This window comes from Hipposideros armiger, unplaced genomic scaffold, assembly GCF_001890085.2.
Source record: "Hipposideros armiger isolate ML-2016 unplaced genomic scaffold, ASM189008v1 scaffold_169, whole genome shotgun sequence".
Classification (NCBI taxonomy): domain Eukaryota; kingdom Metazoa; phylum Chordata; class Mammalia; order Chiroptera; family Hipposideridae; genus Hipposideros; species Hipposideros armiger.
Window position 1 is genome coordinate 258,927 of NW_017731519.1, and position 26,421 is coordinate 285,347.

Consider the following 26,421-nt stretch of genomic DNA (forward strand, 5'->3'; position numbering starts at 1 on the left):
TGTTCTCTGAGATTTCTGGATCTGTGGATTGTTGTTTGCCATTAATTTGGGAGAAATTCTCAGTCATTATTGTTTCAAGTATTTTTTTTCTGTTTCTTTCTCTCTTTTCCTTCTGGCATTCCCATTATACACATTACACCTTTTGTAGTCGTCCCACAGCCCTTGGATATTTTATTATATTTTTCTGAGTCTCTGTTCTCTTTGCTTTTCAGTTTTTGAGATTTCTATGGCTAGATCTTCATGCTCAGAGATTCTTTCTTTAGCCATATCCAGCCTATTGGGTTGCAACAAAAACATAGAAAAATACGTCATGACTTTTCCGACAATCCAATATAAAATAAGCCCATCAAAGATATATTTATTTTTGTTATAGTACTTTTTCTTAATCTCTAGCATTTCTTTTGGGACCTTTCTTAGGTCCAAATTTCTATCTCTGCTCACATTCCCATCTATTCTTGCATTCTTTTTACTTTGTCCATTATAGCCCTTCACATATTAATCATAGTTGTTTAAAATTCCTGGTCTTATAATTTCAACATCCCTGATATATCTGGTCCTAAGGCTTGCTCTGTGTCTTGAAATTGTTTTTTTTTTTTTCTATTTGTATGCTTTGTAACTTTTTCTTGATAGTCAGACTTGATGTACTGAATAAAATGAACTGCTGTAATAGGCCTTTAGTAATGTAATAAGATGTAGAGAATGATTCCCTATTTCTTACCATTCCAGTGGTGATGAGCAGTCTCTAGACATAGAGTCTTGTGCTGTCCAAGCATATGAAATGAAGCAATCTATCAACAATGACTAAAACTAAAATGTTTCATAAGCATGACACATAATAGATTGAATTCCGATAAATAATACATTTCTCAAGTTACTGCTGTTCACAAAAGTTAGGGATAGCAGAGGAAAGTGAAGCTATAAATGGGATATAAAAACCCAACATTAGCTTATTAAAATAATATATGTATAGTATTCATATACTATATACACACATGCATGTATATATTATGTATACATATGTATATATGTGCGATGGGTGTGTATATATTTTTATATCAATAAATATATAAAATATATATAGTCTAATTGGTATATTGTCAACTTGAAAGGTTTCTCATTTTCACTCCAAATACTTCTGATACCTGTATTGAATAACTTTATATATTCAAAACCAAAATGTTTTCTTCTAATAGATTTCAATATAATTTGATAGGTGGCCTTATATACTTTTCATAAATTGACCTGTTCTCTAGTGTTCCATGATTTAACAATGAACCTGAGTTTAATTGTTAGTCTTCAAGTTTATTTCAACATTTTACTGAGGTATAATTTAAAACAAATTGCACATATTTGAAGTGTAATTTGATGTTTTGACATACATACTCAAAAACAATTTAGGTTCCTTTGTAATCCCCCCCTCTCTTGCTGTTCTATCCTCCCACATGCATGATACCTATTGGCAGGCAAGAGTATCATATTATGAAAGTTGTAGAGACTTCAGTGGCGAAGAAAAGGCTGTGCTCACAGCAAGATCATAGCATATGTGTCATTGCAAAGTAGTTACCTAACCTGGGACCAGATAATGCAGGAGCTTTGGAATCTGTGAACGTCTGTAAATTATATGCAGATGTTTGTATAAGTGTTCATATTTTCTGTACATGGAGTCCATAACTTCTATTTGATATTCAAAGAGTTTTTAAATAAGACTCCTCCATTTAGTCCAAATGCAGAGTAGAGCAACAGACAAACCAGATCCATTGTCAAAGTACTATAGAATGACATCCACATAAAATTGTCCTCTGAGGATAAATTAAAAATCTAGATCACTCAGGATTCAGAGTGGACATATTTGGCCCCGAGATCTCCTGCCATATCCCAAATTATAGCTGATGGTTTAACATCAGCATAATCAACTCTTTGGTGCCTTAAAAATATAACTGTCTTATATTTACTTTTTATTTTTCTCTCATGATAAAAAATATAAATACATACATATTTAGGTGAAGCTTTTGTTTAAGGCTGTAAAATATTTCTAGGAAACTGACACTAAAAAAAAAAAAGTCGTCCATCCACATGGCCAACTTTTCAGGTGAAAGCAATGAGGTTTTAGTTTACCAATGTCTATGAAGCCAGTTTGATAAAATTAATTGCATTATATATTAATCACTTGAGTGATTTGTATTGTTTTGACATTCAATATTATTTTACATTAATTTTGTGGGAGACCAGCTCCCGCGGGGTCCAGGGGTTCCCTCAGGTGGAGGCGGAGTCGGCAAGGAAAAAGAAGATGCGTGGAGACACAGGAGCACTTTTTCAAGAAGAGAAGTGTCTCACTTTATTCTACAGCATGCCCCTTTTTATAGTGGGCAGTTGACCATTATCTCATCAGTAAAAAGTTCTTTTACATAGTTTAGATCAGGGTTTTACTTCCTCTAATTCTTATGCTCCAGGGTACAGCTTGACTTTTTCTTATGCTAAAAGATCAACTTATCTTAACTGTGTTTTAATCCTTTTTACCTATAGTGACTATGTGACTAAGGCTAATCTTTTTACCTATAGTGAAGTGACTATGTGACTACTCAACAATTATCCTAAACACTACTAGCTAAGCAGGATCTTAAGATTTATAGGGTGTGTACTTTGACCTTTACTAAGAGACTAGTGTGACTAAAATTACCTTTAGTGTATAAAATAGAATTATTGTGATATATCTATAAGAAGGGGTGTAAGATCTTCATTCTACTGGGGGGCATCCAAAGGGGAATTTAAATCTTCTAAGATATAAAGCAGTATCTATTTCTCAGTCAGAGCTTCAGAATTTGTCACAATTGCAGTGTGTTTGGCCATGTCAGATACTGAGGCGCAGATGGCTCCCGGCATAATTTCAGGTATACAACATAGTGGTTACACATTTATATAATTTAAGAAGTGATTCCCCTGACTAGTACCCATCTGATGCCATACATAGTTATTACAATATTATTGACTATAGTCTTTATGCTATACCCTACATCCCTGTGACTACTTTTAACAACCAACTTCTACTTCTTAATTCCTTCCCTTTTTCACCCCCCCTAACACCCCTCCCATCTGGCAACCATCAAAATATTCTTTGTATCTGTTAGTTTGTTTCTGTTTTGTTTGTTTGTTCATTTTTTCCTTTAGATTCCACATATAAGTGAAATTACATTGCATCTGTCTTTCTCTGTCTGACACACTCCACTCAGCACAATTCCCTCCAGGTCCATCCATGCCACCATACATGGCAAGAACCCATCCCTTTCCATGGCTGAGCACTATTCCTTTATATATATGTACCACCTCCCTTGACCCCATTCTTCCATCAACTGACACCCAGGCTGCCTCCACTTCTTGGCCATTGTAAACAATGTCTCTGCCCCTCCTAGCAGTCTCAAGGTGGCTTCTGTATGTCATTAGTTTTAAGGCTTTGGTTTAGCTAGATTTCAGGCAATTCTCAGCAATGGTTGTTCTGTAGTTTAGTTGTAATTTTGATGTGGTTGTGAGAGAAGGTAAGCACAGCATTTACCTACTCTGCCATCTTAAACAGAAATCCCCAAGACTTGAGAGATTTTTTTTTAATCACACTATTCTCTCTCACAGTAAATCTTTTCTTTGCTACTTTCCTCTTTCCCATCCAGCAACACTACATCTCAAAATGTAGATTAGTCATTTTAACCATTCTATAATAATTTGCTGTATCATGACTTATATATGGGAAGTGTTATTATTTTTATGCCATTTCTAACAAACCAGAACTTCCCAAACAGCTTGTGTTCATGAGAAATTCCACCTCCTTATTTTTGAATAGTGCTGATTAAAAACTATCTTTTGTTTTAATGTTCCCTTTAGTTTCACTTTTGATACCTAGGAATGTTCCTCTGATGAAAAGATTGATAACAATGAAGTCTTCCTTTAAGAAATATTCCATCATCCATTAGCAGTCTGTTTTTCATGCCATTTCTCTGACTCAACTTATATTCAGTTCTCCTTTTGGCAGTTTCCCATTTTGATTTCTTCAATTCAAAAATTAAGCAGTGTACATATATTAAAAACAAAACAAAACAAAAAACAGTTCACCTATAATAACAGAATGAGTAATACACCAAAATAAAATATATTTCAAAAGGGAGGCACTTTCTTTTATCACTAAAGCATTTTACTGTATTGTTATTTGAGGATATATCTTACTTGCTAATTATCCAATGTAATAAACAGAGCTAGAAATTCTGATTTTTTTCAACAAAGTCTGGTTATTTTTTGTTTGTTTGTTTTTTGTTTTGGTAAGAACTTTTGTTTTGGTAACAACAACATTTTTTGTTGTTTTATAACTATAATGAGTGAATGTTAATTTTTAAAAACACTATCTTTTTAAAAAATGAAAACCTATCCTTTTGTTTTTTTCTAAAGTTATTAATTTAAATCATTATTTTAAGTTTGTTCATTGTACCCATTGTGTTGGTGAAGCATTTTTCTCCCTGAAAGGAAATTATCACTCATCTATGCTATATTGATATAAAATGTCATGGTTCAAAAAAGTGGCTAAATTTAATAGCAACCATTGTAATCTCAAGAGTAGTATATGATTATAGGGAATGCTTTTAATGTGTTCTCTTAATGTATGCACCATAATAACAATGATAAAGATGATAAAATCTAGTCATGCTTGTATGTGGCTTCCTTTGAACAATGGTAGGCAGTTGGTGGCACAGATTACAAAAGTGACAAGTTGCAATATTTTAGCATGATATGGGGACTATTTTAAGATCCATCCCTGTGGAAACTTAAGCAGATCAAAGGAACTGAATCTGAGCTGTTAGTATCAAGCTACAATACTCCACACTGCTTTTTTACTAGGGCCCGGATAAACAAAGGTATTCAATTACTTTTTAAAAATTAAACATCTTTACATAATAAAATTTTGCTTTACCAAAGGTAATATTGACATTAAAATAATGTGACACAATTGTTTATAAAACAAGACTATCAAATATCCAAGAAAGCTATATATTCTTGACATAGAACACAAATTCTAGATAAGCTATGGAATTCAAATGAATGAGTGATTCTAAAATAAAAAGTCCCAATACTGTTGCAACTCTGAACTAAAGATTACTTAAGTATTCTTAGTCAGGTCAATTGATATTGGATGAAAAGCAAGGGTATAAAAGGACCAGTACACGGCTGGTTATTTGCCTTACTAATGATCCTGCCATTTCAGTTATTACTCAAACCATACAGTTTTCAAACATTTTTCAGAGCCGAGTTATTAAATGTTTTAAAGTTGGAGACTTCTTCTTGTTTCAATTCCAATTAATTGCTAATCTCTATGAGAGTTTTGAAAGTAATTCCTAAAGTGGCAATGAAACTCATTTAATCATCACTAATTATTTTGAATAGACTTCCTGGTGGAAACCTCTCATAAAAACTTTTAAAACTTTTTTCTAAAAAATGTAATTTTAAAAAATATGGTAGATGAAACTTATAGAACTACCAATCTACAACGTGTTATCATATTCTGGATGTGTAACAGAATGAAGAGATAAAATTATTTGTTAAACAATTTAATTGGACCTAAGTATATTTAATCCAAATACATTTTTTATACCCATGTATATGAAAAACAAATATTCGAGTCACAACTAGCAATCTGTTAGAAGTACAGAAAAAAATACATGAATCTCTCAATTATAAGTTGCCAGCAATATTGAGACACCTCATTCATTTTGCAGAGCTTTCAAGGGGAAAAAATTATGTTAATTGAAGAAAATTTATTTTAATTTGTTAATAAAATAATTCTTTTAAACATATAATTATATATATTTTTTCTTTTAACAGCAAATCAGAATTTGAGAGTAATTCTACATGTCTGAAGTCTAAAAAGTCTGCATTTTTAATTATGGATAATACCTTGGTGACCCACTGCATTTCATAGTTATGCTCAAACCTTGACCTGTTTAACGTCTTAAGGCTTGAGAGGAGAATTTCTAAACATATTAAAGAATACCAGTGTTTTTCCTGCACTTCTATTTTGGCAAAATCACAGGGTTGTTGTTTTTTTATATAAATTAAAAATTACTTTTCTTAAAAGCCAGTTGGGAGCTTTTGACAGATAGATGTTTAATGCTTTAGTGAAGGGCTTTCACTTCACATAAACAAGATCCTCTTTTAATTGAAAGTTCAACAGCACATAACAAAGTTAAACAGATTCCTTCTAAATACAGGTTTGCACATGCGCAGATGGTGACAACATACTCTATATCACTGTAAAATATATTCCAACTCAGAGAGGCTAGAGCTTGAGAAAATATGATATGTTTCAAATGCTTTCTTTTCTATTTTGTATATCAGTCTGATATGTTCCTGTAACACTTTTGGATATTGCAGCTATGAAAGCATATTGGAAGGGTTCTACACTAGAAACAAAGCTAAAGTGAGCAATAATTACAAGAAAATCAATGGCAACTCTATAATAAAATCTCACAGTATGTATAAAAGCAGACACAGTTATCAGACAGTTCATTTAGTTGTTCTTTCAATAGTATGTTGCTGATGCCTTGACTGTGTACACTTTAATTTTCACTAGGGAAAGTTCTCCCATCTTCCCATGCTACATGATTTTTTCTTTGTTACCATCTTAATGTTACTTTCATGAGGCATTATCATGTATTAGGTTCATGAGGCTGCTTCCTCCTAGTCTACACTTTCCCATTTGATCTTCTCAGCTCAGCATCCCATCTGACAGGCATCACCTTCACTATGTAAATCTTCCTTGTAGCAAGTATTAGTTTGATAATGTGTGTGCGTAAGAGAGAGAGAGAGAGAGAGAGAGAGAGAGAGAGAGAGAGAGAGAGAGAGAGAGAGAGAGATTGGGAAAGAGATTTTATTATAATTTTAGCACATTAAAGCAAAAGAAGAATTAAATTGGTTCATATAATCCAAGGAAGTATAGAACAACCAAACCATAAGGAAATCGGAAACTCAGGAAACTCTGGACAGAGGCCCTGGACCAATGTTAATTATGTAGATGAAAAGAGGGCATTTTCTAGAAGAGTGTAAATCAGACACTTCCAGATGTCTCTTATGTAGCAAAAAATAAAGTTTACACATTGCCTGTAATTTGTGAAGACTTTGTAACACCCCAGGTGGGAAAATCTGGTGTACAATAAGTACTGGGATTGTGTTCAATAAAATAAAGTATTGCAATAATGGATCATTGACACATTCTGAAATTTTGCTCTCCAATACTAACTTTTAAAGGTTTAAAAAGTCATTAGACTTGCAAAAGTTACATTGATAGTAAAATATTTCTCCCTCAATTCCTGTGGTCATTTGCTCTAACTTCTAGTGCTTCAAAAATTACAAATATAAGGGAGCACAAATATCTAATGCTCTTCATTCTTTTGTCCATAGTCTATAAATATTTTGAGACTGATTATATAGTCTAAGGAAGGACAAAAGTGTCAGAGCAAATGTGTTTCCTGACTTCCTAATTTTGTTAATGAATATCTAAATAACAAGAGCAAGATAATGGAACAGGAAGAAAAACCAAACAACAACAACAAAAGAAAACATTTTCCAACAGAATAAACTAGTGATGTGGGAGCAGAGAAACAAAAGAAAATTATTTTGGAATCACTTTTTAAAGTCAGATGTTTTCAAATCCTCAGAACAAAGAAAACATGAAAATCAAAGTTTATAGAGTTCATTACACCTTAACCATAATGTGCACATCAACCCTATTATTATCCCTGTTTGGTCACACAACTGCCAGTGGTAGAGCTAGAGTCTGAATCTAAGTCCTCTGGCAACAAATTAATATTCTTTCTCTCACTCTACACTGCCTCCCATGCAAGACCTTCACAAGCTTGAAATCAAGCATGCTTCCTGCATGCTTAAAATCAGGAGTCCTACCTGCAGCACCTATTAGCTCAGTTACCTCATGAAAGTTACTTTAATACCTTTGTGCTTTACATTACTTATCTATGCATTAGAATTATGACATCTTTCTTGTCATTATTGAGTTGTTGGAAAATCAAATAAGACAGTGTTTTGTACCAACATTTATACATATAAGGGATTGTTATAACTAAAATGCATAAAGAAAATGATGAGATTTCCCAGCCTCTAGTTATTATCTTTAAGGACTCATGATAGCAATAGTTGGAAATAATTTCTCTCTCAATTGGGCACACGTGGGATTAGTATTGCATCTAGTTTATGTCTGTTCACCTCGAGGATGCCGTGAAGTGAAGACGTTCAGAGTAGTTTAATACTATGATTAAAGTAGTGAATAAATAAGACCCATGAGGACAGGTAGAAGGAGTTGGGAATTAATTAGTCTGAAGACAATAATTGCCTCCTAATACATGAGGTATTATCATAACAAAGACAGACCAAATTTCATCCATCGTCTCTGAGAAATCACTTGAAAGTATGAAAATACAGTACAGACATAAGAAAGAAAAATTATTTGTTAAATGTTAAAACAGGCTATTAAAACAAGATGTGGAGCCTCCTTTGTTGATGACTTTTCCAAAGAAAAATAGACACAAATCAATTTGCTATGGTCAGGAAAAAGATATACTTGCAATCAGGAAATTAGAAAAGCTAAATTATTGAGATCTTTCAACTCTCAAGAATTCTACAGCTCTTTGGCTAATTCCCCTGATTAATCATAAGATAGGTAGCAAATTTTTCTAATTATCCTTGTCCAAATATGCAGACTATGTGAATTTGTTAGCATCATACTGTGTGTGTGTGTGTATGATGATGATGATGATGATTAGAGGAGGGTGGGATAGATGCAGAAATTGAGTTAATCAAAGTCTTTGTTTTATAATCCAGTATCATTATTGATCTGAATAAGGCCAAAAAGCAACATTAAATGGATTTCCTCCCGTTATCACATTCCTCACTCCCATCCTCCCCTTCCCAACAGGTAACGAAATGGCTCTAATAATGTGTTTGATGTATATTCTTAAATTTAAATGTACCTTTGGGAATATGTAGTGCCATTTTGCATGTGTATATTTTGAAATTTTCACAAATAGATCCCTTCCCCCCGCCCCCCGTTTTCACCAAGCATTATGTTTTTGAGCTCTACACTGTTTCTAACTGCTGTGTCATATTCAGTACTATGCATCCACAACCTTTTTCTTCTTCCTTTAGTGGTAGACAATGTTGTGCAAAAGATATTCTCTTATATGCTTCTTTTTGTTAAGTTTCTCTCTCTCCCATTTTCTTTAGGAGTGCAATTGGATAATCATATATAATTGCTACAATTACTTTGCCAGATTGTTCTCCAAAATGGCAACATCCAAGTACAAAGGAGTTCTTGTTTCCCCATCAACATTCAGCATTATTGAACTGGGCGATTTTCCCCTGTCTGATGGGTGTAAAATAATATCTCATTGTTGATTTTCTTCTTTACTTACTGAGGTAATGTACTTGTTATTCATTCACATATATTTTCATCTTTCTAGGGTTTTCAATCTTATTGATTCCAGGAGTTCACTTTATAGTATAGCTATTATTCTGATTCCTATGTCTATTCTATTCATCTATCTATTACAACTGACATTTGGATTGGGATTTCAGTGAATTTACAGAGTAATTCAGGGATAGTTGACATCTTTACATTAATTCACTCTGTTTATATGCATGGGCTAGATCTCCATTTATTCAGATCTTCTTTAATGTTATTTAGTAGAGTTTTAAATTTTCTCCCTAGAGGACTAAGGTATTAATGATATCTCACCTAATATGTAGTTATCCCTCTATAGGTTGGCATTATTAACTAATTAAATGTACATATTCAATATTAGCCCTGTTTATGCCCTACTGTCTGTAATGTTTATAAACTCCTCAAAACAAGGTCTGTTTGACTGGATCTGTGCAGTGTCTACATATCTCCATGTAAAGAAATTATTGATAGGTACTTTGGATTAAATGATTCCTTATTTTTTTCTCGTATAAAATGCCTCAAACAAAATGATAAATTCTAAGACAATTATTTTTAGAATAAGGAATTGCTGAACAATAATAATAGACCACTGCAGTAGAATAATCCATTACCTCATTTATATTACAAAAAATGTATTGACTTCCTACCATATGGCAAGCTGTCATGTGTTCTTGTATGATCTGTGGATCCCTGTGATTCCAAGATCTTTTCAGGTCTGTGAGATAAGAGTTATATTCACAAATTTTCTATGAATGTTACTTGCTTTTTCCACTTTGTTGACATTTGCACTGATGGCATTGATGGTACAAAAGCAAGAGTGGGTAAAACTGCTGGTGTCTTAGCATGAGTCAAGGCAATTAACACCAAACTGTACCAATAGTCATCATGTTCCTCATTCACAGAGACTTATAGTAAAATAAAATAGTAACACCAGCTAGACAGCCAAGACACTGACACCAAGTGGCTAGTGACTAGGCCAAAGTGGTGGCCATGGAGATTGAGAAGAGGTGATAGATTCCAGGTATATGTTGGAGGTAACAATAGGATCTGCTGATGGGGTGGTGTGGGGAATGAAGAAAGAGAGGCATCAAAGATGATTCTTACGTTTTTGGGGTAAAGCAAATAAGTGATTGAAAATACTTTGGCTGAGATCGCCCACACTATATAATCACTACACCACGACACCTTCAGCTCCCTTGAGCCTCTTCATAAACCCACCTTGCAATACCCCAAACCTGCTCAAATCTAAATCTCTACTGACTCTTCATTTGCACCCGAGCAACGAAACAGGGGTGGAGAAAAATCACATGCCCAAGCTAACTGATCTTTCTTCATGACTTCAAACAAAGTGGGCCTTTACCCTGCCACGCAATCCTACTATAATTTCCTCGTTAATTTGCCTTCCTACTCTCCTAGATAACTAGTTTACATGTTCCCTCTCTTTTAATGTCCAGTACCTCTCCAGTCTCCATTTTCTCAGCTGATAATGACCTTGCTTCCTATTTCAATAAAAAATAATCTTCCACATTTCTGTCTACATCTGTCAACCTACTGCAAACTGAGCCTCCCGCCTTCCCTCCCATTGCAGTGGATGAAATGTCTGGTCTCCTACCTAAGATCACCATCTCCATCTGAATGCCGCGTTCCCTCTTTCTTGCCTACTTGTGAACATTGCTCTAATGGAGAACTCCTATCTTTCCTGAGTCATCAGTCAGCATTTACAGCACTGTAGTTAAGTTTTCATTCCCTTCATTTCACAGCAATTACCCTCTCCAAGGTCATCAGTGATCCCCACATTGTTAATATAATGATCGTTTCTCAGACTTCATCTTAACTCACTCCCTCAGTAGAATTTAGCAAAGTCAGTCACTCTCTTTACCTTGAAACATGTCCTTCGATTTTCCTCCAGGTGCCATCCTCTCTTGGTTCTCCAATCTCACTGGCAACTCTTTCCTCGGTCTCCTCAGTAGGTTCTTCCTCATTTTCCCAATCAGTAAATGTTGGAACCTCCCCAGATCTCAGTCATTGGACCAATTTACCTTTTCTGTCCACACTCACTTCTTTGTTGATCTAATTAAGCATTGTGGCTTTAAATACTATTCACACACTGATGAGCTCCAATTAATATCTTCTACCTAACTGTTCCCTTAACCAGAAACCACTTGACATCACCATTTGGTTGTTTAGCAGTTATCTCAAATTTAACATGTCTAACTGGCTTCTGTCTCCCTGCCTCTCCCCCAAATATCTGTTCCACCTACAGCATTCATCATTTCAGTAACACCATGATTCCATTTATTCAAGTCAAAACCTTGGAATATACTTGACTCTTCTGTTGCCTAATCCATCAGTAAAATTCTGTAAGTTCTGACTTCAAGGCATATTCAGAAACCTACCACTTCTCACCACATCTATGGCCAGCATTCTAGGTCAGCTCATCACCACTTCTTGCCTATACACTCCTAATCGCTGTCTCTGCTTCTGCTTTTGTCTCCCTGCAGGATATTATACAGCAGCCAAAGTGGTTATTTAAAACATAATTTTAATAATGTCTGCTTAAAATCTTCCAAAGCCTTCCCATTTCATGCTGAATAAAAATTGAAATCCTTACCATCGCCTCCAATAAATGATCAGGCCCCTTACCACCTCTTTAACTCCCTTTCCTAACAGTCTTCCCTTTCCATCCCACCTCTCAACTCCACGTCAGCAACACTAGACTCCTTGCTGTTCTTCGAACACATTAAGCATACTCCTAGTTTAGGAACGTTCTCACTTGCAGCTCCCTCCATCTGGAATGCTCTTCTTTTAGATATCTACATGGCTTACTTCCTCACTTCCTTCAGGTTTCTGCTTGAATATCATTTTCTCATAAAGATTTTCCTTGTTTAACACTTTTCAACTTCTAGGTGAAGATGGGGGATTGAACACCTGTATTTCCCTCAGCACTCTCCTCAAACTTCATTGAATGGAAGTTAATAAATGTATGTTGAAGCCCATGCATTCACAAAGAAAATAAGCAAAATAGGATATATTAATGACAAAATTTGGGAAGTTGGAAAGAAGAAATAACAGAATACACACACACACACACACACACACACACACACACACACACCCCTATCCATTCCTCTTAGCTATATTATTTTCAATAGCACTTAACCTAGATAAATGTAATACAACTATAAACAGAAGATATATATTTATTTTTGTTGTTTTTGTTGTCTTACCCCCACCTGCACCCCCCCCACCCCCCCAACCCCAAAAAAACTTTAAAAAAAAAAGTTCTGATTTGGAGGCTGAATTTTAGCTATTTATTAGGCATCCAGGTGAAGATATCAAGGGAATATTTAGATATCTGGAGCTGAATGCAGAGGTCAAGGCTAAAGGTATAAATTTTGGTGTCATCAACATTGGGCTAGGTGAGATCCCCTAGGGCAGAACATAAAAAGAGAAAAATGTCAACCTCTAAGCCCTGGAGAACTCCTTCACTTAGAAGCCAGGCAAAGCAGAGGTCTTCAACAAATCTTTATAATCACATACCATTATCTGTAAGAAGAAGTAGAAAAAATAATTTAAATCGAGCGATGGCAATAGTAGGTATTTATAAATTATATATATGTATTATTGTACAAATATATTATGTACATTATAAAAGACATAGACATAGACACTAAAAAAAGCATGAGCTGAAAGACTTCCAGTTAAAGAGGAAGTATTGAACACATGCATTTTTTTCAGCTACCTCCTGAAAACCACTACAGTAATAGTAAATGGATTTTTAAACATCAGTGTAAACCCACAAGGACAAAGAGATCAAGAGTAAAACAAGCTCACTAGACTACAGGAAGCTGCAAAGAGGAAATATAAATGGCAACTAACTTAGAAGACCCGGGAGAGCTGAGACTGCAGTGGGGAGAAGCCAAACAGCAGCCTGATTTACAATGCAGGATCCCATTCCCATCCCCATCCCCACCACAAAGTCTCAGGAATTGGTGTCTGGCACTTCTGGTAGAAGGGGTAAATGCTGGGCAATATTAGACTTGGCGGAAAAGCCTGAGAAGCAGGTGCACCCACAGATACCTTCACCACTCTGCTCTGCAGATGACTAACCCTCTACCACATAGCAACAGATTGGAGATTATTCTCTGGAGACAACTAAAGAGAAGGTCTTGAATGGAGGACAACAGGCACACTTGAAGACGGGAATTCAAAATGGAAAACAGGTAGATTAAGACAGAGTTAACAGAATGCTTAAAATGGAAATATCACAAAGGAGCTCTACGTGTTTCTTACAGATAGAGACACAAATTACATAAGAACATTCTCTTGATGTGTAGCAAGGATTGCCAGTGGAATTCACCTACATAAAGAGACCTTTAAAATTAATTCTATATAAAATTCTATATATTTTCTTTATTTCTTAGAGCCATGTCAAACATCTATTTCTATTTCTTTTAAAGTGAATGGATTGTTTGAACATTATCTTGGTACATAAATGCAGACATTTTAAGTAATTGCATTTGTTGTATCCTGGATTGGAAGTAGGCATAAATATTGATTTCTTCTGTTCCATGTAATTGATGACACAGAATCTACTTTGAGTACCATGGCATCAACAAAACTTATTTACACATTTCACATGATGTATGTATATATCTAGAGAGACAATCCTTGGAGATGCAACAATATCTTGCTTTTATAATATTACATTTTGATGTTGATATACCTTGATTATCCCATATATTCTATACTACATTCACAGTGAAACTGTCTCTGTTCTTGGAAATCACTATGCTTTTACTATTCTTTGCCTGCAATGTCCTTTCCCTCTCTATCTGCCCAAAAAGCTTCCACCTACCTTTCAAGAATTATCTCAAATATGACCTCCTTTAAAAGGCTTCCTTGACACCCCTCAGTTGTTATTGCTCCAGTATTTATGTAATACAGCACTGTGTTTGTACTTTCATTATGGCAGTCCCTGTATTGTTTTATAATTATATTCATAACTCTGTTAACTCAGCCCAGATACTATCTCTTATTTATATTTTTAGCCTGTTAACCCACCACAGTGCTAGGCGTAAGTAGTTATTCAATAAATGTTTAAATGAATGTTTGAAAGTGATATTGTGTTCATTATTTCATTTGATTTTCCCAGATTCAGTACTAGATCTCATTTCTCTAAATATTTATTATATTCATCACTTCTTATGCATGCAATGTCTACTGCCAAGAATGTATGCTTCTGCTGTCTGTTACTTGGACTATTAACACATAACCTCATTTTGATCTCTAGTCTCACTCTTCTCCAATTAAACCTTTATTTGCCCATCAGAGTGACTACCACAAATTTTACCATGTTCCCTATACCTTAAAACATTTAAGTTGGCTACATCCACTTCTAGATAGAATAAAAGAAAGTATATTTTCCTCCTTTAAACAATTAGAAACCAACAAAAATATTTAGACATTTAGACAATAGGCAGTGCAGGATTTTGACCCCAAAGGGAGGAGACTAATAAAGTGAACCCTTTGATTGCCTCAGCTTATTGCCTGGAAAGAATTCCCAGGTCATAGCAAAGTGAAAGAGAACAAAAACAAATCCTGCCAGTCTTGCTCAGTTGAAGAGAGAGTTTGGAGTTCAAAGAGATAAAGGTAGCTAGAATTTGTGAAGTAAAATACTGAAGAGGTAAGGCTTTGGGGGAGAGGGTATCTCCAAGATCTTTCAAGGGTTCTTCAGAAGTCTTAAGGCCCAGTACTGATCTGTGATGTTTGGAAAAAAACTGCCTAAAGCTGAAAACAAAAACAACAACAACAAAAAAAAACAACTCTCAGGAAGGAGTAGGCTAAACCATCCTTAAGCTCACACAGGCAAGCAATAGTTTGTCTCCCAACTAGCCAGAATGAAATAATCTCCTACTACGTGGGCATTAAGTAGAGTCCTCAGAAGACTAGTGTCTCAGTAATGAGGACGCATTAGCCCTAGACTAAAGGCTATTCTCAATCTGATTCACAAAACTTAAAAGCCTATCTCAAAAGGGTCAAGCTGATTCCAAGCAACAAAGCCCAACCATATTTAAGTGAGCACTACAAAACCCAGAATCTAACAATGTAAAAATTAATACTTTCAGTATCTCATCTAACATTTCCAAGCACACAAAGACGCAAGAAAATGCAACCCAAAACCAGGAGAAAAATCAATTAATAGATACAGACCCAGAGATGAGAGATAGTAGAATTAGCTTACAAGTATATTAAAATAGCTATTATAAATATATTCCATATGTTCAAGAAAGTAGAGGAAAACAGGCACATGAGAGAAATGGAAGGTATTAAAGCAAGTTGAACTTCTAGATACTAAAATACACAATCTGACAAAAAGTAACTGAATGAGATTACTAGTATATAACACACTGCTGAAGAAAAGATTCATGAACTTGATGACACAGCGATAGAAACTATCCAAAATGTAATAAAGAGAGAAAAAATGTTTTAAAAAATAAATATAAGACTAATGAGCTATGGGGTAATATCAAATAGTTAACAATATATGTGTAATTGATAAACCAGGAAGGGAGGGGAAACAGAAAATACATTTTAGAAAACAATGTCTATAATTCCTCCAAATCTTACGAAAATGATATATCCATAGATCCAAGAAACTTAATGAGCCTCAATCAGTATAAATATGAAGAAAAGCCCATCAAGACTCATCATAATCAAACTACTAAAAATCAATAATAAAATAAATATCTTAAAAGCATCCAGAGATAAAGAACACATTGTGTTCCAAGGAATAAAGACAAAAATTGTAGCAGACTTCTCATCAGAAACCATGCAGACTAGGAGATAATGGAGGAACTTCATTAAAGAAATAGAACCAAAGAAAAAATAAACTGTATTTTTATATCCAGAGGAAAATATCTTTTTATAATGAAGAAAACTACATTCTCTTAGGATATAGAAAGCTAACAAAGACAACAGAGTGACATCTTTAAAGTATTGAAGGAAAAAACTGTCAACCCAGAATAATTCACCCAGAAAAAAATAACTCCTAAAAATAAAAACAAAATACAGATTATTTTTTTCATAAAAATGAAAGCTGAATGAAATTATTACTAACAGACTTGTACTAGAAGAAATGTTACAGGAAACTTTTTATGCAGAAGGAAAATTCTTTATGCAGAAACCTAGATCTATGCAAAGAAATGAGGAGCTCCAGAAATAGTTAAAATGAAGGTAAATAGAAAAGACATTTCACCATTTTAAATTGCTTTAAGAAATAATTGACTGTTTAAAGTAAAAATAGAAGCAATTTATTGTGAGTTTATAGTATGTGTAATCCTCAAATACCTGGAACTTACACAACACACTTATAATATCAAAGAGGAAGCCACAAGGGAATGAGTATATATTTTGTACTGAATGAAAGTGAACACAAAACACCAAGATTAGTGGGCACAGTGACAGTTGTATTTTGAAGGAAATTTATAGCATTAAATGTTCATATTAGAAATGAAGAAAGATCTTAATGATCTAAGCTTTCACCTTAAGAAACTAGCAAGAGAAGAGCATATTTAACCTAAAGCAAATAGAGGAAAAGAAATAATAAAGTGAATAATATAAATTAATAAAATGGAAAACAGAAAAACAATTTAAAAATTAATGAAACAAAAACTGATTCTTTGAAAAAATGAAAAAATTGGATTAACCTTTATCCTGTTGATCAAGAAGAAGAGAGAAAACACAAACTAACAATATCAGGAAAATGAACATCACTACAGATCCTACCTATATTAAAAGTATAAATACCTATGAAAAACTTTATGCCTACCAATTGGGGAACTTAGAGGAATGGACAAATTCCTTGAAAGACACAAAATCTCAAAGCTTAATGAAGAAGAAATAAACAACTGAAATAGCTAAGGTTTATTAAAGAAAATGAATTTATAATTAAAAATCTACACTTGAAGAAAACTCCAGGCCCTGATGACTTCACTGGCAAATTATATCAAGCATTTAAGGATAAAATAATACAAACTGTATACAAAATCTTCCAAATAATAGAAAAGGGAACACTTCCAAACTCATTTTATAAGGTTAGCATGATAACAAAATGTGACAAAAGGGAAAAAATACAGACCAATATTTCTCAAGAACATAAGTGCAAAACATAAAGAACAATGCAATACATCAGGACCAAGTATAGTTTTTCTTGAAAACACAAGCAATGTGATTCACCGTATTAAGAAACAAAAAGAAAAATGACATGACTTTTTCAATAGACGAAGACAAAACCATTTGGCAAATTAAACACCCAGTCACTATAAAAATTCCCAGAAAACTAGGAATTAAGAAAGTTTCCTCAATTTGACAAAGGGCAACTACAAAAAACCTATAGCTAACATAGCACTTCAAAGTGGGAGACTATATGCTTTTCCCCTAGGTTTTTTAGGCAAGGATATCCACACCTACTACTGTTAAATGTCCATATGACTCAGCAGTTTCACTCCTAGAGATTTAATCAAGAGTAATAAACACATATCTTTATAAAAACTCATATAACAATGTTTATAGGAGCTGTATTCATTATAGCCTCAAACTGAAAGTAATCAGCATACCATCAACTTGGGTTGGCCGAGTGGTGCGATGGTTAAGAACTGGCTTGGGATGCCAGAGGGCTCCGGTTCAGATCCCACATATGAGGGCCAGTGACACTGCCCTCCACAGCTAAGATGCTGAACAGCAGCTCAACCTGGAGCTGGGCTGCCTTGAGTCGCTGGTGATGGCGTAGGCTGCAGCCCTTGCTGCAGTGGGCTGCCATAAGCTACCGTGTGTAGCCAGCAGCCAGCGTGAGCGGCCAACAGCCGCAGTGAACAGCCATCCAGAAGCCGGCGACTGATCTGCCTTGCCCAGGAAGAGCACAATGATGGTGCCAACTTGGGCCAGTGAAGTAACGTTCTCCACAAGTAGACGGAAGAACAAAAGGACAGCAACTTGTCTGTTCCCCTTCCCCCAATTCCCCAATAAAAATCTTAAAAAAAAAATATCATCAACTTGTGAATGAATAAACAGATTGTAGTCTATCCATATGATGGACTACTACTTCACAATAAAGAGTAACAAAGTAATGATACATGCAACAACATCAATGATTCTATAAAGCATTACTGTGAGTGAAAGAAGTCACACACAAAAGACTACTAAGTATATTATTCCATTACATGAAATTCTAGAAAAGGCAAAACTGTAGTGTCAGCAAAGCAGTCAACATTTTTGGGGTGAGAAGGAAGGGAAGGAATTAACAGCAAAGGGAGCATACAGTGACTTTTCATGGTGATGAAAAGTCTCATATCACGCTTGTGGTGGTGGTTATACTACTGTATCCAATTGTTGAAACTCATTGAAGAATACACATAAACTTGGTGAACTTTATTTATGTAAAACTTTACTTCAATAAAACTAACAAAAAATGTTTAAAAGGAAAATGACGGAGTGGGGAAAAAATAGACCTTTTAGTGACTATATTGTTCATAGTAAATTTCTCTGGATAAGTCACAGTGGCCACCTGAGTGGGTATAAAAGAAGGGCTGCCCCAAGGCAAGGGGTATGGACCAAGGAAAAAACAAGGGGAATTTCTGAAATGTACATAGAGAAGAGGCAAAAGACATGAACTAGTTTTGGCAATAGAGAAGAGCTGACTAAGGAACTGTTAGGGGGAGCCATTTTGAACAAAACGCACATTATTTACCTGGTCCTTCTTGCTTACCTCTCCACCTAACTTTCTCTTTTACTCTGTCTTTAATCTTCCTTGTCTGTCAGCTCTTTTGCAAATTCCTTTGTGTGCTTCTCATAGCTATATGCTAGACACTGCCCTTTATTCACTCCATATCTTTTGCCCTCTCTAGGTCAATCACCCACTTCCATGCTCTCAATGATTATACCAATGATGGTGAAGATAATAAGTGCAGAGGTTACTTCTTTCCTGCATATTGTCAAAGTGTCCTTAGGCAATGAGACTAGCTATTGGAGTTGGGAATGGAGAAAGGAGAAGGAGGCTTTTAAGGAAGAAGGCAAAGATGGAAAAAAAATGAGAGAAACAACATTTGTTGATATTTCAAAATTCTTCTTCTTCCAGACTTAGTAGTATTCTCTCCTAACACCATATATTTCTTCCCTGAAGTATATAACACACTTGAAAACATTTGTTTTAATACCTGTCTTCTGGACTAACCTGTAATCTTTTTGAAGATCCGTCTCATTTACTTCTGGGATTCCCCAAACCAAGCAGGTTGTTCTGCACTTAGTAATCACCCAATAAATATTCATTGTCTAACTAACTACTCTAGCTCTCAAACTTGTTGCCTCCTCCAAGCTGAGCTTTTGCACTATATTGCTCCATGCCTGTACATTTATTTTACGGTTTCCTCTCCCTGGGTTGCCCAATCCTCCCAATTTCTTCCTACTCACCTTCCAACCATAATCCACCAGGCAAATTCTTACTTTTATTTTCAACCTGAGCTTAAATGTCTTCTCTAGAAATCTTCCCTGACTTCCCTTAAGCAGAGCTTTGTGCCACCCCCAAATGCTGTACATCCTTCCCTTGTAGCTAGCTCTGCATTGAAATTATATTTCCATGTCTGTTTTCCCTTCTTATTCAATTCTGACTCTTCCACACCTGGCATAGTAATTGGTACAGAGTAGGCTTCTAATACATATTTGTTAAATAAATGATTTCTTTTCCCATCAGTCATGTGATATATACAGAGAAGCATTATGCCTAGATAATTATTAAGTTTGTGAAGATAATAAACCCCAAACTATTTGCATGGCAGCTAGTTTCAAAAGAGTGAATCAGCTCCTACAAAGGTAGATGCCAAACCTCAAATCCTTGGACAGAGCTGTTATTGGAACTTCTAACCACTGCTGTAATGAGATTTAAATAGATAGTAAAGCAACCCAATTTTTATCATGAAGTTCTCCAAAGGGAAAATAATAAATTCATGTCTACAATTCCTTTAAAATTAAAGGTTAGCTACACTCACTTGGAAATAACTAAATGCAAAGTCATGAAGAGATTATGCAAAGGAATTTTTATGTGGCCTAACTTTGTGTGAGGTAAGTGCTGTAGTTAGCCCAACTGATTTTTTTTTAAGTATTATAATTGTGTTATTTACTTACTTCCAGGAATTAGAACTAAAATGTGATTACCAGGAAATTTCTAACCATGAAAAAAAAAAAAACACCAAAAAGCGAATTTTGTTAGCATGTAGAACAAACTATTTGTGACTGTATAATTTGTAAGTGTGTTAGATCTGCAAAATAATGGTTTCATTGAAATGTAAGAACTTTAAGATAAGTACACAGATGCTTCCACTTCTATAATTTTTGCCAACATGCTAGATAGAGGGATTTGTAGTTTAGAGCTGGGTCCGAAGTCAACATATTCCATTCTCCCGATGACACCAAGATTTGAAAGCAGGTAATATCAGTGATGGAAATGAATAAAGTTCCAGTTGTTTAAAAAATACATGAGAGGTATAAAGGCAAAAACCTCAGCTCCTCCTTCCTGGTTATACATGTGACTCCCTATTACAAATATCTAAAAATCATTTTAGTTTGAAAGAAGAAGAAATAATAAATATGAGAAAGCCCATAGGTAAATGTCTGTTAATTCCCTGTGATTTGCTAGTCTCAGGGTTTGTGGTGGAAGTGGGGCAGGGAGGAATTGGAAGGAGACCTGCGTTCTGGGTTCTAGCCAATTATACCACTTGAGTCACTTAAGGAAAATTTCAGTTTCTTCCTCATATAAAATAAATCCTACCTACCTGAAGCTTCTTGCACAGAGCCAAGGTCACATTTATACCCTGTATAATCAGAGGGAACAGGATGTCATGTAATCACAAAAGATCTTCCTTTTTAACTTTCATTTCATTGAACTCAGTGCAAAAAAATTCTCCTGGAAACATATGAACCACTAAGCTAGATGATTTCACTTCTACTGAGAGATCTGACTGCAAATTCCATTCCATTTTGATCAAGCCTTTCCTACAATATACACCTAGAATTAGTACTAAATTGTCATGTGCTTGTGTAAATGCTACCCTGAAAGTATTTCTTAATTGTTTTATTCATTCCATAGTCATCCATTCAACAAAATTTATTGAACACCCACTGTGATCCAGGTATTTCACTGCTTATTGTTACTGCCCTCAATGAATATATAATCTAGTGGGAGAAACATACCGTAAGTGAACAAGTATGTACAACACCAAGAATGAACCCTAATGTAAACTATAAACTGGGTGATTATGTGTCATGTAGGTTCACCAGTTGTAACAAATGCACTCCTGTGGTGAGGGATACTGATAATGGAGGAAGCTATGCATGAGTGGGGGCAGGGCATATGGGAAATCTCTGTACCTTCCTCCCAATTTTGCTGTGAACTTAAAACTGTGTTAAAAACGTAAAGTCTTAAATAATATACCTAAAGAAACATACATAAAAAAATGAACAAGTAAATGAATGATTATAAATTACAGTAAGTGCAGTAAAAAAAAATACAGAATAAGAGAAAGCGTGTGAAGTGACTTACTTTACATGTGCATTTCATGGAAAGTCTCTCCAGGGGTGATATTTAAGTTGAAATCTGAAGAATGAGAAGGAACTAGTTATGGTGTGTGTGTATGTGTGTGTGTGAATGTTCCAAACAGAGGCGAGACATACGTAAAGCCCTAAGATGGGAAAAAGCAAGGCAAATGTGAGAGGTTGAAGAAGGCCAATGAATGATGCTAGCATGAGCTGAAATTTGAGAGGTAGAGGCATGATCATGTAGGACTGTATAAGATGAAGTAATTAGTCTGGATTCTAGTCTACTGACACGGGAAGGATTTTCAGCAGGTAAGTAACTTGATCCTCCTTATATACGAAAGGATTGGAGAATGCAAGAGAGAAAGGAGCCAGGTTAGGCCTGTCTTCTCCCCTGCAGCTAGACTGGGATTGTGAATAGAAAATAGGTGCTGCCCTGTAAGGGCCCAGCACTCAGCACAGAGAAGGCCTCCAATGTTTGCTTATGGAATGAATGAAAGTAGTATTTACATTTTATGATATGGTATACTCGTCTTGTCTTAATAACATTCAAAATAGTAACCAAACAGAATGTAAGTGCATTAAAAGACCTTGTCTTATGAAACTAACAGCACCTGTGTTATTTTTACACCAGAATTGGGTATGCAATGAAAACCACATTCAGCCGGGCAAAAAGATAAAGAGAAGAGGGACAAGAGATGACAACTTTTTTCCTCTTGCCCATGATCCTATTTCCTCCAACTCATTTCTCTGTGAATGTCTTTGACTAATTTAAGGAACCTATTCTTGACTACAGGAACCATATGTTGTTTCTAAATGTTATGCCCTTAGAAAAAGCTTAAGGTTTTTGGTGTTTTTTTTTTTTTTTGGTTTTTTTTGGGGGTGGTTGGTTACTCATGCTTCATCTTTATGAAAAGTATCATTAAAATCATAACTAATCTGAGTAGGAGTATGATCTTTTGAATGTTTGATGGAGATAGTAAAATATTTCACTCTTGCTTTATTCATTAAAGCCATGAAATCCCACTATTAACTGTGCATGTACAATATGATCTGCACTTTCATTCCATGATCACACAATTCCGAATAATAGGTCATTTGATTCAGTGCTGATTTGATTTGCATATGAAGGTCCACAGCATTGGAAAGATCAGAAATATATTTCATGCTGTATTTTATATTTCTATTTGTTTACCTAGTCTAAAAGCCTAAATTGGTTCTTAATACATTACAACCAAATCACTTGCCTATTATTTCTATTTAACTTGCTTGTAATTTAAAAAAAAGGTCTTCATTAGATGAAATTAGCTCTATGGCTCAAATTGTGCACAGATCAAAGATATAGGTTCTTGGACTCTGTGAATATGTCCAGTTTGGTAACGCTACTCATGGGAGTGGGAGCCAACTATGGCATCCTTGGGTGCCAGGCTCAGGCTCCGGAGATCCTTACTCCTTCAAACAAACATGTGCTGATGCTCAAAAAACTGGCCAATCATGTTTTCAGAATGAAGCATTTTGGGCACAAGTCTGTGTGAATCATCATCAATCTGGTGTGGACTCTACTTAGAAAGGTGGATCCCACAAAGCAAAATTCTCCAAGAAATTAGGGATATGAAAACTATTGTTTTTAAGAGCAACTTAGAATTACTTAGGAATTTTATATTCTTTAAGCTTTAACAGCATTATTGCCTCTGGTTATTGTAATCCCAGATTGATGTACAGCTTTTTCATGTTGATAATAATAATATTAATAATTTATAACATCTTTTGAATGATTACTATGTGCAAGCTCTGAGCTGAACGCTTTTTTTTTTATCATCTCGTCTACTCTTCACAACAACCCTATGAGCCAGATATTACCATCCCCACTTTACTGATGAGGAAATGGAGGCTTTGTGCTCTTAACCACTGCCTCTTAACATCCCTGACAAAGGTACTGCCTCCTTAGAGAGGAAATGGGTTGGAATATACCACTCTCTCTGCTCCTGGAAAATGCAGTCCAGTATCTTTGTCATGTTCATAGTCACTTCAACGATTTTATCTCTGAACAACTTGAGATTGTGTGCCAGGACTTTTGTTAGATTAGCAACAAGGTATTTCTATTTTTCTTGACAGTTGAAGAAATTGAAGCTCAAAGTAAATGTATGACTTGTCTCAGGTGTCTTTGGAGCCAGACCAGGTTTAACTTAGGATTCCACCATTCACTAGCATTGTCACTTTTGCTAAACTTTTAAACCTCTCTGAGCCTCTGTTTGCGTTTTAATCCTGTTCACAGGGTGACTGTATAATAGGATCCTAATTGTCAGGATCTTACTGTAAAGGTTAAAACAAGAGCCCGTGTCAGTGCCTGCTACAGAGTAGCTCTGTGAAGGTAGTTACGTCAAATTCAATTTACCACCTCACGCAAGGAAAGAGCTGATGCCCACTTCTCTCCAGGCACTACCTGGGATGTGCTTTTCTGGTTGTCGAAGGAGGGAATGTCCATGAAGGCTATCTCCACCATAGAAGAATTCTTGGCCCACATCCTCCTGAAAATAAGTCTGAAATTTAATTTTGCCAAGGTGACAGTAACTGTAAGATTGGACCATTAGTTGTGTAAATTTGTATTCTTTGCTTAATGCACCATACTCTTTCATAAGATAAACAAAATAGCAAAAAGTTGACTTGAGTACTTTTCATTTGTTCCTACTTCATAGGAGATGAATAAATCAGTGAGGTGGAATAAAGCATACAGAATAGTTGACAAGGAAGTGGTTATTGTCTTCTGGGGGGAGGAGGATATATATATATATATATATATATATATATATATATATATATATATATATATAATATATCTCTCTTGTAAAATGAAATTTGAAACAACATACGGGGGGAAGAGGATTCTATGAATTTTAAAGAATTCCTCAGTGTTAAAAAATATTCTCCGTTGCATGTTTTTACTTTTGTCTTTTGAAATGTTAAGACCTTTGCTCTTTTTCTTGGAGAGAAAGAAAATGTTTGTGAGTTGAAATGTCAGAAGCCATTCTTTGTGCCTTCAAGGACTGAGATAAAAACCCCGAGGATGAAGAGATTAAGAATAAACAAAAGTAGACGCAGATGAGATGTCCAGCAGAAGTCTGAACAGGAATTCTTGCTCTTTGAACAATTCTTCTGGCACAAATTCATTCCCAGCTAACTACTCTGCCTCCTTCTTGATTCTCTCTTTTACTAAGTTTTTTGCTCACTGCCTTGGTTACCTATACTCTTTTTGCTTGCTCTTTTTTTTTTTTCTTTTTTCAATAACTCTGTCTATTGGGGCCCAACTTGCCTTTGATCCTTGGCTCCAGCTTCTGGATTTGCTCTGCACCTGTGTTCACCTAGGCTCACCTTGACTCCTTTTGGTTTCTGACTCCCATTTTAGGGCAAACCCTTGCTGAATGTTTGCATGTTTGCTACTCCTTCTGACTTTTTCCTGGCTCTTCCCCAGCTACCCTTAGCCAGTCCTATAGTGTAGACCAGGATATATCTTATATCTCGATCTCTACATCTATACCTATCTCTATCTCTATCTCTATCTCTATCTCTATCTCTATATCTCTATCTATATATATATCTATATCTATATCTATACCTATCTTAATAATCAGCAGCCTTCATTTTAGGGACTGGTGATGAGCTTATCATATGAAAGAATCGTAGTTTTTAAAAAGCATTTTCTAACAAACGCAAGGTCCATGTTGGTTAAATTCTATATAGTGTGACTTATGATGAATGAATGAACAAAACACTATTTTACTTGGCCAGGATCCCCTTGTCTATTTATTAATATTTTAGAACAAAAGAAAGATTCAGAGGATAATAATTTTTGTCCTACAAATCAAGCCAAATGGTAGATTGTGATAATCAAGTCAATAACCATTATAGAAATAGCCAAAATTAATAGTTGAAATTATCTCCTAATATTTCAGCTTTATTTGTAGCACAAGCCTTATCATCTATTCCAAATTTAAATTTAAAGAACTCTGACTAATAATTATAAACTTCCTCAGAATATTTAAAAAGACCTTTCCTTAAACACTTGGTTAGCATTATTATTATTTATTTATTAGTCAACTGTTTCCAGCGTTCATATTATATATTAGAGGGCACATGTTCATTTATAACATCTATACTTCATAAGAGGTAAAATTCATTTCTTTATTACTGATGTTATAAACATTATCACCAATCATGGGAGATATGCCAGAGCACCCCAGCCTTTATTGCAAGACATTGTATCATAAATATTGAGACATACTTTAACTCCTTTAAATGGATAGTTTGTTTAGTATGTATTTTGTGTTGTGCTATGTTTACTTAATGTTTCATAA

At 35.0% G+C, this 26,421-nt stretch overlaps 1 long non-coding RNA gene across 2 annotated transcripts in view; it reads left to right on the forward strand.

Moving 5' to 3' along the window:
- Positions 1 to 14,587, forward strand: part of LOC109387805 (uncharacterized) — a 33,511-nt gene extending 18,924 nt beyond the window's left edge. For both annotated transcript variants that reach the window (XR_002125095.1, XR_002125096.1), the window contains 2 exons: positions 9,268 to 9,459; positions 13,223 to 14,587. This is a non-coding gene — a long non-coding RNA (uncharacterized LOC109387805). The remainder of the gene's footprint in view (positions 1 to 9,267; positions 9,460 to 13,222) is intronic.
- Positions 14,588 to 26,421: the final 11,834 nt, after the last annotated feature.